At 43.0% G+C, this 17254-nt stretch overlaps 1 protein-coding gene across 5 annotated transcripts in view; it reads left to right on the top strand.

Moving 5' to 3' along the window:
• SLC1A2 (solute carrier family 1 member 2) overlaps positions 1-17254 on the top strand; it is a 211991-nt gene that overhangs the window by 53909 nt on the left and 140828 nt on the right. Inside the window, exon 1 of one of the 5 annotated variants that reach the window (XM_054026503.1) lies at positions 3974-4058. The exons of the other annotated variants lie outside the window; for them this stretch is intronic. The gene's annotated coding sequence lies outside the window, so the exon portion shown is untranslated. Of the gene's footprint in view, positions 1-3973; positions 4059-17254 lie in introns of those variants that run through there. 5 annotated transcript variants of the gene reach the window in all.

The following is a 17254-nucleotide window of genomic DNA, read 5'->3' as shown; positions in this document are numbered from 1 at the left end:
TATGGTTTTTATTTGGGCTTCTCTCTAATTTTTAATACTTTATTTTCAAAGGAATTTGTAATTCTCCTGCCCCCATTCAAATTGGATTTGAATACATTCAAGGAAAACAAAGCCTGTTTGTGTCAGGGATTGTTTCCCCCTTCTAACTGGTTTGAGAATAATTTCTGTGGTACTTTACTTACCACTTCAGTGCACCATAGCTTAAGTCTGTTATGAAAAGGGCACATTCCACACCGGACAATAAAATAACATTTATTTCAAGTTCTGTTGTCTTGTGGTTTAAGCACAGAACTCAGAGACAAGAGATCTGAGTTCTATTCCATCTATACCACAGATGTGCTGTCTGACATGGGGAAAATTAATTGAATTGCCCAATCTGTGAAATGGGAATAATGAGGTTTACTGTGTCTCACATGGGGTGAACTGAGCCTTAATTAATTCATGCCTGCGAATGGTGCTTTGAGGATTTTCAGAGAGAAGACACTAGGAAAATGCATAACAGCATCAGGAGAGCACTATGGTTTCTCAAAAATTTCTCAATAACTCCAGCTTTATCTACAGGGATATAGTTTGCATTCTGTAGGCATGGCGAAAGCTATTGGGTGGATGGAAATCCTCGTTCTGCTTCCATTCTCCCATAATTAGTTTTCTTTTCATCTTCTCAAAGTTATTGTGACCACAGCCTGCCAAACGTGAAGGGAGCAGTACATGATAGGAGCAATTCAAGGCAAAGAAATGTGACGAAGCATAAGGAAATAGGTCTTAACTCTGGAACACAGGCAACAACATCTCTTGTCTAGGCTCTGCTGCTGGATACAAACTGCAAGGAGGCATGGGTTTATATCATAGGCGTGCACACGGGGTGTGCCTGGGCACACCCTAATGCCCTCTCAGAAGCGGCCGGCAGGGCACCATGTCCCTGGGGCCGGGGGGTGTGGGGGTTGCTCCAGGCACGTCCCCCGCAGCTCCCATTGGCCGGGAACAGGGAACTGCTTGGAGGTGTGGCAAGGGTAGCGTGCAGAGCCCTATGCCGCCCCCCCTCCCTTGGGGCTGCGCAAGGACGTGGTAAGCGGAGCGGCGTGGGGCCAGAGCAGGCAGGCAGGCAGGCAGGGAGCATGTCGCTGTGGGTAAGCGGCGCCGGGGGAGCCCAAACCCCTCCTACACCCCGCCCCCCCTCGCCTGCACCCTCTTGAACCAGGCTCCCCTTCCCCAGGGCTGGGCCTGGCTGCTTTAACAGTCCCATGTGCTCGCTGGCAGCCTCCCACTCGGCAGCACCAACACAGCCGCTTAAGATGGCCCATAGGGCTCCCGGGGGCGCTGCTGCAGCCCCCAAGGCAGCTGCCCCCCTCCAGCGCCCAGGGCCCCAAACCCGCCTGTGCTCCCAGCGCTGGCCAGTGGCGGGGGGTCAGGCTGCCCCCGAGCCCAGCCCAGCCCAGCCCACCTTAAGCGGGGCCTGGGAGCCAGCGGGCCCGGAGCAGGGGGCAAGCCTGGCCCCACTGGAGCCCGGCTGCGAGCTCAGCTCCCCGGCGCTGTTCAGGGACTCCGGCCCCACTCCCTTGGCCTTAAGTCCAGCTCCGGAAGCAGCCCGGCCCTGCTGCGATCTGCCCTGGCCCTGCTGCAATCCGCCTCGGCTGCCTCTGCCCGGCCTGGCCCCAAGTGCCCATCCCGGCCCCCTCGGCCCTTCCCAGCCCCCGAGCCTGCCCGCCGGGACGGGGGAGCCCAGATCTCTAGCCCGGGGCCGCCTGCAAACAGCCTACCCTCCTGCACCCCAACTCCTTGCCCCCGCCCCCCCAACCCCCTGCCCTGAGCCCCCTCCTGCCCCCCGCCCCCTCAACCTCCTGCCCTGAGCACCCCTCCTGCTCCCAACCCTCTGCCCCGAGCCCCCTATCTGCCCCCCAGCCCCCTGCCCTGAGCCCTCTGCCTGCACCTTGCTCCCCAACCCCCTGCCCTGAGCCCCCTCCTGCACCCTGTACCCCAACCCCCTTCCCTGAGCCCCCCATACACCCCTCACTCCTTCTTTGCCCCAATCCCTTGCCCTGAGCCCCTTCCTGCACACCACACCCCCTCCCACACACACCCCCACACTCCAACCTTTATGATGTTTGCCTTTATAAAAAAAAAAAAATCCCTGGGTGCACACAGGAGCGGCGCCAGGGTTTTTGGCGCCCTAGGTGGGGGTCCTTCTGCGCTCCCAGTCTTTGGGGCACTTCGGCGGCGAGTCCTGGAATGAGTGAAGGACCCGCCACAGAATTGCCGCCGAAGACCCGGAGCGCGGAAGGACCCCCCGCCGCCAAATGGCTGCCGAGGGCGGCAAAATGCCGCCCCCCCCGCAAAATCCTGGTGCCCTAGGCAACCGCCTAGTTCGCCTAAATGGAAGCGCCGGCCCTGGGTGCACACCCTAATGAAATGTGCTACGCACACGTATGGTTTATATAGCTTTATTGCTGGAAAGGAAGCAGCACTCCTAGCTACCGTGTAAACCCCAGTAATAAGTGGAGGTTTCAGAAGGAAGGCTTTTAGTGACTGGTCCTGAAGATAAGACCTTGTTCATTCCAAACTATAAACCTCACAGTGGAATTCAGGCCAGCTAGATGATATGGCATTCATCACTCTAAACTTTAGTAAAGTAAATGAGGTGATAACAGCAGATGAGAAGCTTTTGATTGCTAAATACTTCCTTTTGGTTTACATGTAAATTAGGTATTGGAAAATCTTTTCCCAGGGCTTTTGACCGGACATTGTGAATAGCATGGTTTCTCTTCTTTATTTTACAGGTAGCCATGTGGATCCAAATTCATTGGTAATCTGAATTATGGTGCAACTTGTGCACATTTGATATTCAATAGGTGCGCAAATGGGTGTGACTTGCACAATGAGAAGGCAGATGTGTAGCAGGGAGAGTAATGAATAGGAAGGTTGCTTTCCATAGGTGTCAAGAAAAGATCCATGTATACTTCCATTCTTTCCTTCACCATCTTCTTTTGATCTTTCAGAAATTTTAGGCAACATTTTTTAGTGAGGTTGTTCCCCTAAATGATTGCTCTAATTAATTTCACTCCAGCACCATTAAGATGGTGCATATTCAGAGGAGTTCAGTTCTTGAGAGAGGACTGCTGATACAGCTAATTCAGCTCCGGGATACATGTAGGTTGGGGTGAAGTGCACCAGCAATCCTCACTGAATGAGCCAGGACCTCTACTGAGGAGCTCCAAAAAACAGCCTCATCCAGCCTGAAGGAGAGATCCCTCCAACGAGGGTGTTTTTTATGGGACAAAGGAGGATTAAGAGAAAAATTGAGGTGAGATCCCATGGGCCTATTCCGCCTTCCACTTGGTTTAATTAAATCACTGACTAATTTGATCCTCTGTTTAATTTGATTGAACCCTTCAGGCTCCAGACTGCTTGTATTAAAAATAATACAACTTCTACTCTTTATTTTGATAAGTTGTGATCATTTTAAGCAGGTATTATGGGGCACTGCAGTAACTGGGTAGTCACCCAATGAGTCAGGAACAGGCAACATTCTGAATGCCTCAGAAGAGAAGTTAAGGATCTAGGGGAAATAATTTCACAGGTAGCTTGCTGAATGGCCATTATTACCCACCCCATGTGCTTTGCAGGCTGCGATATACACACAGAGGACAGTTGTGCATTTCAATCAAAGTGATAGGAATGGTCTTGCTCAAAGGGAATGAAGGTCGTGTGGTCCAAATTTTCAAATTTGAGCCTCTAAAGGTAGATATTCAGGGTACCAAACTTCAGATGCCCACATTGAAAAATGTAGCTCTTATATCGTTAAAACAATGACAAAGAAGGAATAAGATTATTTTGACATGCCTGTATTACAACTGTCCAAATAATCATTTAGCAACCTTGAGCTCCAGAGCCAGGAAAGTAATCAGTAGGAATCCCTCACCATTAGTCTTTGACATGACATCAGCCAGTGGAGTGAATAAACACTAGAGGTTTGATAAGAGAGTCTAGTTAAAAACCTCTTACAAGTCAGAATATTGAAGATGAATCAGACCTTCACTGCTGGCACCAAGGTTTCTGTATAGGTAAGTGGAAATGTCAGTGGGCAGACCAGATTTCTCTGGAACTATCTTGCTCTATTTTTAGTTGAGATTGGTATATTTTCCCTCCCTATTCTAGGTGGAAAAAAACCTGCAAAATTCAGGGAGAGGTTACAAAATAAACAAAGGCAAATAATAGAATGATACAAAATCTGCACTGTGTTGTCACTGATACTGGGGTCTGTGGCAGAGAGGCTGAAACCTGTGTGATTGTTGTATAGGACCTCAGGGAGCAAATCAAAGGGGGCTGTATGTTATCATCATGCTGTTCAGAACCCTGGGGCTATTGGGGCCACTTTGGCTGCGGGCATAAATTGGAGCAGATTTAAGGCTAGTGGTTTCCTAGAGTGCAGCAGCATTCTGGCCATACCCATGACACACCCATTATGTGAAGGAGGAGCTCAGAGCCAGCAAGCACAGCTTTATGCCACCTGGGAATTTCCTCCTACTGGGAAAATCCTCAAGAGCCCACCTGGGGCAGCTTTATGTCTGTGTAATGGTTATAAAGAAATGTAGTGTGGGTCAGGATCTGGTCCATGGAATTTATTGTGCAAACCACTGTGATTGTTCTGGTGTGCTGCGGACTTGCAGCAAGCCGCATTGTCAATGTGAACCTTAAATCCTGAAAAATCAGGCACGTGGGGAAGGCTTAAATAGATCTCTAAGCCAATCACTGTAATTAAAAAAAAATACAGTCAGGCATATCATATTGAAGATCATTTTGCAAAGAAGAGATAGAGAGGGGTAGTGAGTACTTTCATAGGTCTGCATTAACAAATACACCACATCAGTGGAGTCTGAATAACTGCTCTTGTTATCAGGTTATCGTTAAAACCCCAGTTCATAGATTCCTTTCAGGAATTAAGGAGATTTAAAGAAACATTAATTTGTTCTTGGTTTAGATAGCTGAGCCTTAGAAAATTTCAAGTAATACTTTGCTGGAAGCAGTGGAAACAGAAGAAAAGTTTTCTGATGTTCTATTAATTACTTGGATAACTTGACCTCCATATAACATAACTGAATCATTTGCTATAGCAAATGTCTAGTCTTTTGAATATTGCAATGGAAGTCATGATATGCAGGTTTTATCCCTGGTTCTGAAACTAACTCTCTGTATGATCTTGTGCAAAGGATTTACCTTCTTCATGGCTCATTTTCACCAACAGAAAAATGAATAGATTTTCAATAGTTACTTTATGTTCCTTAATGTTTGTAAAGCATTTTGAGATCCTGTAGAATTCCAAAGGATTGTTTTTATTACAGAACCTACATTAGCTAATTAGTAAATATGTATTTTGCATTCTTCCTAAATATATTTTTCACGGTATAATTTGATGTCATTGTGTGACATCCTTATTAACACATTGTTTAAATTACAAAATAGAAGTTTTAATTTTTAAATTTGTTCTATAAGTCCTAAATTTATCATAACTTATCACATATCATAATAATTAAGAGTTTCTATGGCTGGTTATCTCAGTGTTATACTTGGAGAATTAGTGACAATAATTATTATGGGTGGATAACAATCTATTCCATTATAATCTTGTTTTCAGTTGCTCATAGATTTCACCCTTTGGGGCTGAAATTTTTGAGCCTTGGTTTCTACCCAAAGGTGAACTTTTCTAGAAAGTTTGAGCAAAAGCATTTTTTAGTACAAGTATGAGTGTGAAAAAGCCCCACACTTTTGCCACTACCATAATCTGGCAACTTCCAGCTATGAAGCCTAGAAGTAGAAAATTTAAAATGTAGTATTCATTCAGCCATTCAGTCAGGAGGTGGGACAGATGGTTTGAATTTGGGTGAGTTGTGATGGAGTAAATAGTCCCTTTTGCACATTGGTTCGGATTTCTTTTAACATATTTTTACCAAGATTTTAAGCAAAGGAAAGATGCAGTGCACATGGTGTGTCACTCTGTGCATCCAGGAGGTACTGGCATAATCTGCATGGCTAGGCTTCAAGGAGAAAAAGGCAACATTAAATGGGTAATGGAGGTATCTCCGGTTATGACTGAGCTGAACCAGAATGGTTCTGGCTAATTGAACCTGGACTATAATCCAAACTTTCCTAAAATTCAAGGACATCTGGCTACCGTCTTATGGTTCAACCAATCCTAGAGATAAGGTAGAATTGTGAAGATTGGTTAAGATGCTTGGATCTGAAATTTTGGTTCATCTCCAAATGGGATCCGAATTCTTAACATGGTCATTCCAGGTCATATGGCACAAGATTGAAGTAGCTGGCAAAATATTGCGTGAAGAAGGCATTTACTTCCAAGGCATGTGGGCAGGGATATTGAGGGTTCTGACTAGAGCTGGCTGGGAAAAAGTTCCCCTCCCAATGGAAAATATCGGCTTCTGCAAGAAAAATCAAAACCTGAAATATTTGGGCTGAAAACCAAAGAATTTTGATTTGGAACATAGCTGTGGTACCTCATGCCCTCCTTGTACCCTATAGGCTGGGCTCCCTGGTCAGACTACATCTCTTGGTGAGGGCAGGTGGTGCACCATGGGAGAGGTAGTACCAAGGGAGCCCATACCATAGAGGAGAATGAGGAAATCAGATAACCAAACAATAAATCCAGGGAATTACAGTTGCAACATATATTAATAAAAATATTTCTGTTTCCAGAGGAAATATTTTGGTTTTGGAACAAAAAAAACATCTATAATTTTTGCAGAAAACAAAAACTTTTAATGAAAATTTTATCAAAAACCCAAGTTTGCCATCGAAAATTTTTTTCAATGGAAATTTTTGACTAGTTCTAGTTCTGACCTTTCTCTACCCAACTTCAGTCATTTATTTGTAGTAGAGCACTAAATCAAGAGAGCATTAATTAGGAGTCACACATTCAGGGGATAGGTGGTCATAGCTCACACAATCAATTCCCTTCCATTTTGGGAAGGTGAGCATTGGTGGACTGGAGTCCTTTTGTTTGTGTATTCCTATATTTTGTCCATCCATTGGCCAGATCTTCCTATCTTAGACACACCTGCATACTTGAGAGGAAGAGGAGGCAAGCTCTTGCTCCAGGGAAGCGACAGGAGAAGACAGCTGGACTAAACGATATGCTGCAACCCTGAAATACAGACACACCACTGGTGTGAGTTTATGTGACATGGAGCAGCTGAGAAAAAAAAATGAAAACATAAGGAGATTTAAAGGGGCATGCAAATAAGAGACAGAGAGACATGCACTGACCTCGGTTAACTTGGAAAAGCTTATTAAAGAAGGAGAAAAGCATATTGTATGGTTTGGAGTTCAACGTGAAGATGAACTCTCTTCAGTGAGATTTATTACCAGTGTGTGAAATTACCGGACAGTATGCTATTATGAAAAAATAAGCTTCCTGTTATTTCCAGTAGTGTTTTTTAGGTGGAAGTAAAGGGTCTTGACATGTCAGTTCAGTGGCCATCTAAGAATAGACATGGATGAATCAGTATTCCTGATAATCTGTTAACTAAAAAACTGCTGGTTAGGTGACCGTGTCCTGTACCCATACTAAAGGCTGGAAGAAATTGCCATTGAAATGAATATCATTCATATGTGTATAAGATAAAAGAATTTCTCACTCTTTACCTGAATTTATCCTGCTCATATAAATCTAGCCATGCTAGCTTTTCTCTTTGTTAAATACAAATTCAGAAAGAAGGATAGATAAGGAGATAGTAGATGTTGCTAGTGGGGAGTTATAATGGAATACAGAGGGCTTATCTACATGGAGAAATTGATCAGAATAGCTATTGTAGAATAAACTATTCCACAATAGCTATTCTGATCAATTTCCTCATGTAGACAAGCCCAGAGTTTTTCATTTCTAGGTCAGCGGTTCAAATCTAGTACAGATCAGGAGTGACCAAACATTTTTGATGTCTGATATCCCACGTAAAAAGAGTTGATAATCATGGTCTAATTCCTGGAGAACAAATATCCACATCCTTGAAAAAATCAGCATTGACAGTAAAAATCTTGTTAGCCATTTCATCAGAGAGGGCAAGAATCAAATCAACATGGGACTCAGCTTAGATCTTACCCCAAAAAGGTGACTGAAGCATTGAGTGAGTTTGCTGGGTAGGGGCAAGGAGAAACTTACAAAGGCCCTTTCTGTCTTTTACTTGTCCTGTGGTTAAAGAACTTCTGGCCATGTCTACACTACAAAATTAAGTCGACCTAACTACATACAGGTGCCACAGTAATGACATCACATGTGGTGTCTACACATGGCTTCTTGTGTTGATGGGGCATGACCTCATCAGGAGCACTTGTATCGATTGTACAGTCAGCATGGGGCATTGTGAGAAGGCTCCTGAACAGGGCCGACTCCAGGCACCAGCCCACCAAGCATGTGTTTGGGGCGGCACCTGGAGGGGGGTGGAGTGGCACTCCGGCCCGAGAGCGGGGCCGCGACTAGGCTCTCCGCCCTCCTCCCGGCACTCCAGCCGCCGGGGAGAAGGCCGGGCGCTCCGGCCGGTCGGGGAGAGCGGGCCCGCGGCTGGGCTCAGCAGCCTCCCCTGCCACGCTCCCCACCAGGGGGGGTGCGGCGGGAGGCTTTTTTGCCTGGGGCGGCAAAAAAGCCAGAGCCGGCCCTGCTCCTGAAAGCCAGTAACAGTTGACAAAAGCTCCCCACCAGGGGGGGTGCGGCGGGAGGCTTTTTTGCCTGGGGCGGCAAAAAAGCCAGAGCCGGCCCTGCTCCTGAAAGCCAGTAACAGTTGACAAAAGCAACGCAATATCTACACCGACACTGCATCGACCTAACTACATCAACCTTGACTCTACACCGGATGTGGAGGTAGAATTATTAAGTCAGGGTTGCTGGGCAGTTACATCGGCAGGAGCGAAATTTAAGTGTAGACACTTCCATAGTTAGGTTGCCCTAAGCTGCCTTGTGTTGACCTAATTCTCTAGTGTAGACCAGACCACAGCCTCCAATGTCTTGAGTCTTCAACAGTACTAAAAATCCATTTAATGAGATACTTTAAGAAGCCTGGTTTGCAATCTAGGGAAGTCTCCGAGACTGCAGGCTCACAAGCTATATGTTGCCAACAAGCAACAGGTGAAAATATGACTGTTACAGGAAAAAGTACAGTTAACAGAAAATATATCAACTTACTATCTGCTATTAATATGTATTGAACTTCTTAGAGTGCTGTATTGTATACTGTTATTTCTTCTGTGGTTTATTATTGGTTTCAGAGTAGCAGCCGTGTTAGTCTGTATCCGCAAAAAGAACAGGAGTACTTGTGGCACCTTAGAGACTAACAAATTTATTAGAGCATAAGCTTTTGTGGACTGCAGCCCACTTTAGTGGTTTTGGTAATAATTCCAGGTTATAATTATTTTGATATATCAAAGTGTTGCATCTCAAGTAGGAGAATCACAGTCAGCAATCACTTTTGTACAGACACTGCACCATAAAAAACTGAGCTCTGTGTATTTCAGCTTCCTCCCTTGCCCTCCCCCCCCCCCACTACAGTACACTTTTTTTTTTCATTTGTGAAGTCTGCCTGGTTTATTAGAGGTCCAGGATTCTTTGTGACTACAGTAAAGAGTCTTCTAGTCTCTTATAATGAGCCAGAATAAACCATATCACCCTTCCCTGAGAGTAGAAAGAAAGGATTTAGAAAATGAACAAAGACAACTTCAATGGTACTTAATGCTAAGAAGATTTTCTGAGACTAGAGTACTTTAATTTGCATTCAATATGGGCTGAGTCCATGAATATTGGAATTTAGCTAAACTCTTCCAATGCCAGACAGAACATGCAGTGTATAGACACACAGAACGGTAGAATCCCAGATGGCTCTGGAGCTGTAAACACTATGCTGTCTATCTATACCCATTCCCTTCAAATCAACAGCACTTGATTAAAGCAGACCAACTCCTGCCTTATTGCCTGTTCTCACCACCATCAATTGTAGCAAACAGCAAGATCTGGTCTCCCCACACAACAGTTATAAGGATGTTTTGGGGAGAGCGGAGGAAGGAGAAACAATATTGGAATCCTTTGCTTGCCTGGAAAATCAGATGTTAAAGATCTTGCAAGATATTTTTCTAACTGGGTACCAGAACAACGCAGGTGACAGAGTCACCAGTAAATACATTGTGCTTCACTTTTACAAGTGCAATCTATAATATTACCATGGTGCTTACAGTATTTACTAGACTTACTATAGGCATTACCAAAGCAGCATCCTGAATACCATGGTAACGTTAAGTTATTTGATTTAATTTTTACATTTACAATGGTTGTCATTAAAGTTGTTACAAATGTCTTTGCAAATCATTAATAAAACTTCTGCCAGGATATGTAGAATTGGACTCACTACCCACCTCTCCAACCCCTCACCCCCCACAGAAAGCTCTGCTCACAAAGAAGAATATATGAGCAAACGGAATCACAGTGTAATCTTATTTATGTAGCTCTGCCTTTTCATTTGTTGTCAAACTCCTTGTGCCTTGCCAGAATTCTAGATTGTAAACTAGTTAGGGCAGGTACCATGCTTGTCTGTCTTTCTGTGAGTTACCTAGGACACCAGTGGGCGTGGTAGAAATAAATAAAGACAATGCTACACTCCAGGCCTGATTCCCAGCTGCCTTGCATGTATTAGATCATTTCCACCTGTGCAAAATGGAACCTAAGAACATAGGAATAGCTGTACTGGGTAAAACAGACTATTTAGATTAGTACCTTCTCTCTGACAGTGGCCATTACCAGCTGCTTCAGAGGAAGGAGCAAAAAACCTTGCAGCAGGCAGTTATGCGATAAGCTGCCCCCAGGGAAAATTTCTTCCTAACCCCCAATACTTCAGGGGAAAATGCAAAAAACCCTGTAGTGGACATTCCTGTCATTATCAGGAGTTTTTTCTTTACCACTGTCAGGGTATATCTACGCAGCAAAGAAAAACCTGCAGCTGGCGCATGCCAGCCAAGTCGGGCTCGCAGGGCTTGGGCTGTTTATTGCTGTGTAGACTTCTGGGCTTGGGCTGGATCCTGAACCCTGGGACCCTCCAACCCCGCTAGGGCCTAGAGCGCAGGCTCCAGCCGGAGCCCAGAAATCTATACAGCAATGAAACTGTTCTATAGCCCGAGCCCCATGAGCTTGAGTCGGCTGGTACAGGCCAGCTGCACGTTTTTCTTTGCTGTGTAGCCATACTCTAAGTGGTTGGCTTATGCCGCAAAATATGAAGGTTTGTCCCTTCTAAAAATTCTTTTATCTAAAGTAACTGTAGATATTCCTATTATTCATAGAAACGTCTCATCGTTTTTTAATCCTGCTACACTTTTGGATGCAACAATATGACTGGTATGAGTGCAAAGTGGGTGTAAAACACTATCACTGATGTAAGTGAGAATTCTGAGCTGGTAGCATTTACGCCCACTTCACGCTTTGTGTAAGTTACTCCACAGCATGTATGGAAATTGGAGAATCAGGCTGGAAGTGTTCATGTAACTATCTGGAGTGCTGGTGTCTGAGCTCTACAGACAAATTAAAATATGTGGGCCTGCTTGTGGCTGCAGCAAGCTACTAAATACCATTTGAGGAAAGATGGCAAGTGCTGTGATACTTTCTATTTCCTGCCCATTCTGCAAGAAATAAAAGTAGGTTAGAAGGGAAACTTTATGAAAGAAGTTTGCTTTGATTTTATGGAGCATAAAAGTTGCCTTATCAGATCAGACCCATGGTCCATCTGGTGTAGTATCCAGTGTCTGTCATCCAGTGCTAGATGCTTCAGAGGAAGGTGCAAGGACCCCTACTGTGGGCATGAAATAACCTGCCATAAGAAAGTAATTTCTTCTAAACTGCAGGTAATAAGTATTTGGCTCTTGCCTTTAAGATGAAGATTTATCCCACAGCAATTTTTATCCTATCACATGTAACAAGAATGAATACACCAGAGTTTTTAAGTGCTGAGAGTAATCACGGCACATTAGCTAGCAGAAAATGGCGTGAGTATGCTGTGCCAGCTTCTAGGACAAGTTAGCAACATGAATGATCTACCAGCTTGAATAAGGGAAGGCACAAGGCACTCATTCTTTAGGACTTCTCTGCACTTATCCAGTGGGAGAGAGGGGATTTCAGTGGTGTCTGATTCTGTTCCAGCCTATCAGGACACACAGCTGTATTTTGTGGGATTTCACCAGTCCTCCTCAAGGCTCAAATCCCAACTCAATCTGTTATCTGATCATCTCATTGAGTAGGCTTCCACAGGAACCTCAGAAATTCAGGAGGGGATTGGCTGATCATAGCTGACTGGTTTTTGTCTTCTTTAAAACACTGTTCAGATAAACACCAGTAGGATATGAAAGCAATTCTGGGTTTAATGTGCTCGGTGGGGGTACATCTATGCTAGGAAATTGACCTGTTGTGGACAGTGTAGACTGTAAACTCCCAGTCCTACACAAATATCCCTCAAATGAGGTTGAAAATAGATTAGCTAATGTAGGCATTCATCCCATCATTTCACAAGATGTGTAGCACACTTCCTTTAATGTGCTGAAAACAGGATCTATCGGTTTTCAACCCCAGTTGATGAATGAGGGAGACGAAGACAACGTATACAGGGCCTAAGTGGGCTGGAGATGGGAAGTATCTTACTAAATATTCAGTCTGCTTTATTACAGAAGACACAAATAACTTGGGACAAGTGAGCTTAAATGGTTCAGGGCTTGGGTAAATGCTCAGAAGTGAGGATGTTTATCTGACACTTATCTGAGTTTGTTGGGTCTGCAAACCCAGGTTTGGACCAGATCTCTCACAAAAACAGGCTTTCCTATGAGATTCCTTGCACTGTCAGTTCTGTTCTTTGCTGGAAGCTGGATGTGCAAAGCCAGGCAAAAATTAAAAAGAAAAATATTGGAATTCTTTAGAAACAAAGTTCAGTTCTAGAAATGGGAAAGATTTTGGGGAGAGTGAGAGTCTTATTTTCCAAGGTAGGTTCAGATCAAAAACATATGAATAACTATAGAATAATTGGGTGGCAAAATGTTGTAACTATTCAGTACAGCTGGGAAAACAAATAAGAATGAATAAGTTATCTGGATGAACTTCATCTTTTTTTCTGCTCTCAAGTACTGTGGTGATGAGTGAGATGTAAATTGTGTGAGAGAGATGGATGGAATGGTCTATGGACAGATTATGTTTTTCCTCAATGTATTAGTTATTCAGAATGATTTATTATAGGGTTTCTGGGAATAGTTTTTAGTTTCTAGTGCTTATTTGCAAGTATTTCATTGTATCTGAATTGACATGGTGGGGCCAGACCCTTGGCTACAGGAGAGCAAAAGGAACTTAAGCTGCCATAAGGCAGGATCTGTGAATTCACCTAGCATAATATATTTCCTCAGCTTGTCCCTTTCTGTCCACATCTTGCTTTGGAATGGACCCCGCTGCCCTAGGGCCACAGCTAGGAGGAAGTTCAGAGGTGGGCTGGGGAAATGTCAGGGTTGTGTCAGTGGTGGGGATGAAGAGTGATGTACTCTGGCGGTCTTGGCCAGCAATGTGGCTACCTGGGGGCTGTTATCTAACCCTCTGAACTTTTCCCAATTCACTCAAAACCACTTTAACAATTTGGCCGACGACTCGCCAAGTTTTAAGGAAGATGTCCCTTATTTGGTGCCTGATATTACACGCAAGGTATCTAATAAAGAGCAGCTTAGAAGCATTTATCGGATAAGAAGTCTATTTTCAAGCTATAATTTTTGCAGAGAATCATACACTGTAACTCAGATATGTGATTTTATATATGAATGAAACATTGTAGGGTGGTATCTCTGATAAATAAGCTCTGTCTTGTGGAGGTTTTTTTATACAGTCCATTTGTTTTCCTGAAACATAGCTGGCCATCCTTGCTATTCACACTTCATGTTTGTTTGTCTTTAAGCACAAGTGTAGAATGACTGTAGTTGCTTGTCTAACACCTATGCTTCCCAGTAGGAAATAATCCCTTGCAAACACCTGTCGGTCATTAGTTGCAATACCAATGCAGCTGCACACAGGGCAGAATTAAGATGCATGGAACACAGGAACCACATAAAAAAACCCACTTCATTAGGCTGTGACATGAGTGTGATTAAGTATTGAAAACTGTGAACTACCCTGTGCCAAAGGCAAACATTCAGATGTTATTAATGGTCCTTTCCCTGGCTAAAATCCTTCCTCTCCATCTGGTTCTCGGACCAATAAGGCCCATAAATTAAGTTACACCTGAGCTATACCAAGAAATATCACAGTGAGATGAACAGATCAGAGCATGCAGACATGGTGCTATACAAGCCTCTGCTATGTACTATTTAAAGACATCAGGCCTGATTCTTCTCTCACACCAGTGTAAATCATTGAAGTCAATGAAGTTAGGGCTATTAAAGATCAGAATGAAGCCACACTAGAAGTGGGGATTTTAAGTATTTCCAGAACTACTCTTTTAAACGTACAGCTTCCAACACAAACTTAAAAACCGAGCAGGAAATAGAAAGGGTTCTCACTAAAGCCAAATTTTAGTCACGATGCTCTGAAGTCATGCTATTTTGGATTGGCTTTCTTCCCTTTGAAATTTGGCTACTACATTGTCTGACTTGGAGAGGCCTTTACAACTCAATCTAAAATTAATTTTCATGACAAGTTTCCAAGTACAGGGGGTAGGGAAAGAGGGGTCAGGGTCAGCATGATCCCATTATTAAAACAAAGTGGATGGAGTGATTACAGTTTAATTATATCATGATAGAGATGAGCCCAAACCAAAAGCCCAGAGCTGAACACCTCAAAAATTGAGGAAGCCCTGGCTGGCTCCCATCTCTGATCCAAAATCCCGATTCCCCGTAGGCTTTGAGGGGAAGTTGGATCAGAATTTTGCCAAAGTCTCTGCTGGGATAAATTGGTACAATTACATTTTGCATCAGCCCCGCACACTTAGGTTCATCTGTAATATATGGCAAACAATAGAAGAGATTTTTTCTTTGTTAGAAAATTACCATACAAGTCCTGATTTCAGAACAGCATAACTGCAATTTAAACAGGAAAGCAGACAGTCTTGTAACCCATATATTTCACACTTACATGGCTGGTGAGAAACTTTTATTGACATCAATTGAACTAAGCGATTCTTTTCCTAAATCCCCTTAAAAGGTCAAGTGAATTTGGTAAGAAATATAATTTATTTTAATTTAATCTAATTAAATTAAAGAAAAGAATGTAGCCTTATAACTGAGCGGGTCTTTGTATTAGAAGCTAATGAAGTGAGTATATGAGACTTATAGGTTGATAGTTATGCATTGCCATTAGAAGGAGATATATAGTAACTACACATCAGCATATTTATGACAACTGAAGATAGTTCACAATAAGTGAATAAATTGGCTGCAAATTCTTCAAGCCCCAGGGCATGTAAAGCTTGTCTCTGGTATAGGCTGATGTCCTTTGATTGGTATAACTTCCTAGTTAATAAGGCAGATGACAAGTACAGTGATTAAACTGGCTGATTACATCATTACCTGCTGGATTTTTGGGACAGTCACTTTAACATTCAAAGACCAGACTGTTTTCTTCTGTAGTCTCATTAAGATTTGTACAAGACAAAGTAGGATGGGGGCAGGGAGGAGTTAAAGTTGACACTGAAACAGACTTTTAAATACATAAAATAATATCTGCTGCAAAATCAGCAATAAACTATCATTTACTGGATTGTTTTTCTCTACAGTGAGACAGATTTAAGTAAACTAGAATCATCCTATTTTGCTTTAAAGATAAACTTGGAAAGTCATTCTATGGAAAGCCATCCAACTATCAACTAGAAAAAAGGGGAAACACCACAAATTTTACCCTAACTTGGGCATTAATCTTACTCCAAGAAGAGGGTATTACCACAACATTATCTAATGTATCACATTTCTAATGTGTCCATTATCATAGTATCCATGCCCCATGTTTTTTGACAGAATAATCTTTTCCCTAAAACTGTTGACAGGGAATGACCATAAATGTAAATGATCAAGAGGTCTTCTGTTTCTGATTGAATAATGTCTGGAGTGTGGCGCACTGGAACTAGAGCTTTCATCAGATTATTAGAAATCTGCAACAGAACCGGTAAATAGAATTTTAGTTTCTTTGCTGGTCACCAGCACTCTGATATTGCTATTTTTAAGTACTGTTCAAAAATATCCTCTTTCAGACAATAACATTTCCAAATAACCAAAATAATGGCCTTATATATAAAAACAACAAAAACCGAGCCCCTATCTTGCTAAGGTTCATGGTTACCTAGCTAATCAATATATCAGTTGTTCACAGTATTATGGCTTTCAAGCATGAAGGACTCACAACTCACAAAGCTTTTTCTTATCATTCAATAGAGTGGTGAAGGTGTGTCCAGCCCTTGGCTAAAGGACTGCTTTCCTTGGTAATTTTGTGAATAATTCAACAGCTATTAAATTGTTCCCTTTTTACCACAAGGATGCTAGGTCCTTTCTTTTGCAAAACATTCTGATTTTTACCCTGATGTGTTTCCATTGGTTAAGGCCCCAATTCAGCCAACCACTTAAGCATGTCCTTAAAGTTAAGTACAGACACACGTAAGTGCTTTGCTGTATCAGGGCTGAAATTCTGTCAGAGCAGAAAAGCTAACATGCTACAGCAGCAGCAGCGTTCACAGTACTTGGGATCAGAAGGGAAGAAAATGCATCTGTTTGTGACATCTGCTGTAGTGAGCTCTAAGCTTTATGTATTTACTCCATGGCTGGTTCAGTGCGTGGGTCACATTGCAGCCTCATTATGAAGTGGTGGCAATTAGAATAGTCATTACATAAGGCAAGTTTTCAGTGCTTCATGCATAGACTTTTTATAACATTTATCAGAACTAATCTGAAGGTATCCATTGATCAAATACTGGCCTGTGTGTGTATGTATACACACACACACACACACTCTACAGGGCAAGGTAATGTCTTTGGGTATATTACCCCTTCCAAATTCCTCACCAAGACTTCATCACACACACACACACCCCTCTTGGGCCCAGAGAATCCATCCCAGGTTTTCCACAGATCTTATTCCATGCTGAGACAGGACTGGGAATTTAGTCAGCATTGTGTGAATATCTATACAGTGTATGTAATCAATCATTGCAGCTCATAGTTATGCATCTCACTATTGCATCCCAGTACTATGGTTTAAGGAGCTATCTGTAAT

Source organism: Malaclemys terrapin, chromosome 4 (assembly GCF_027887155.1).
Source record: "Malaclemys terrapin pileata isolate rMalTer1 chromosome 4, rMalTer1.hap1, whole genome shotgun sequence".
NCBI lineage: Eukaryota > Metazoa > Chordata > Testudines > Emydidae > Malaclemys > Malaclemys terrapin.
This window is presented reverse-complemented; position numbering and strand designations above follow the sequence as displayed.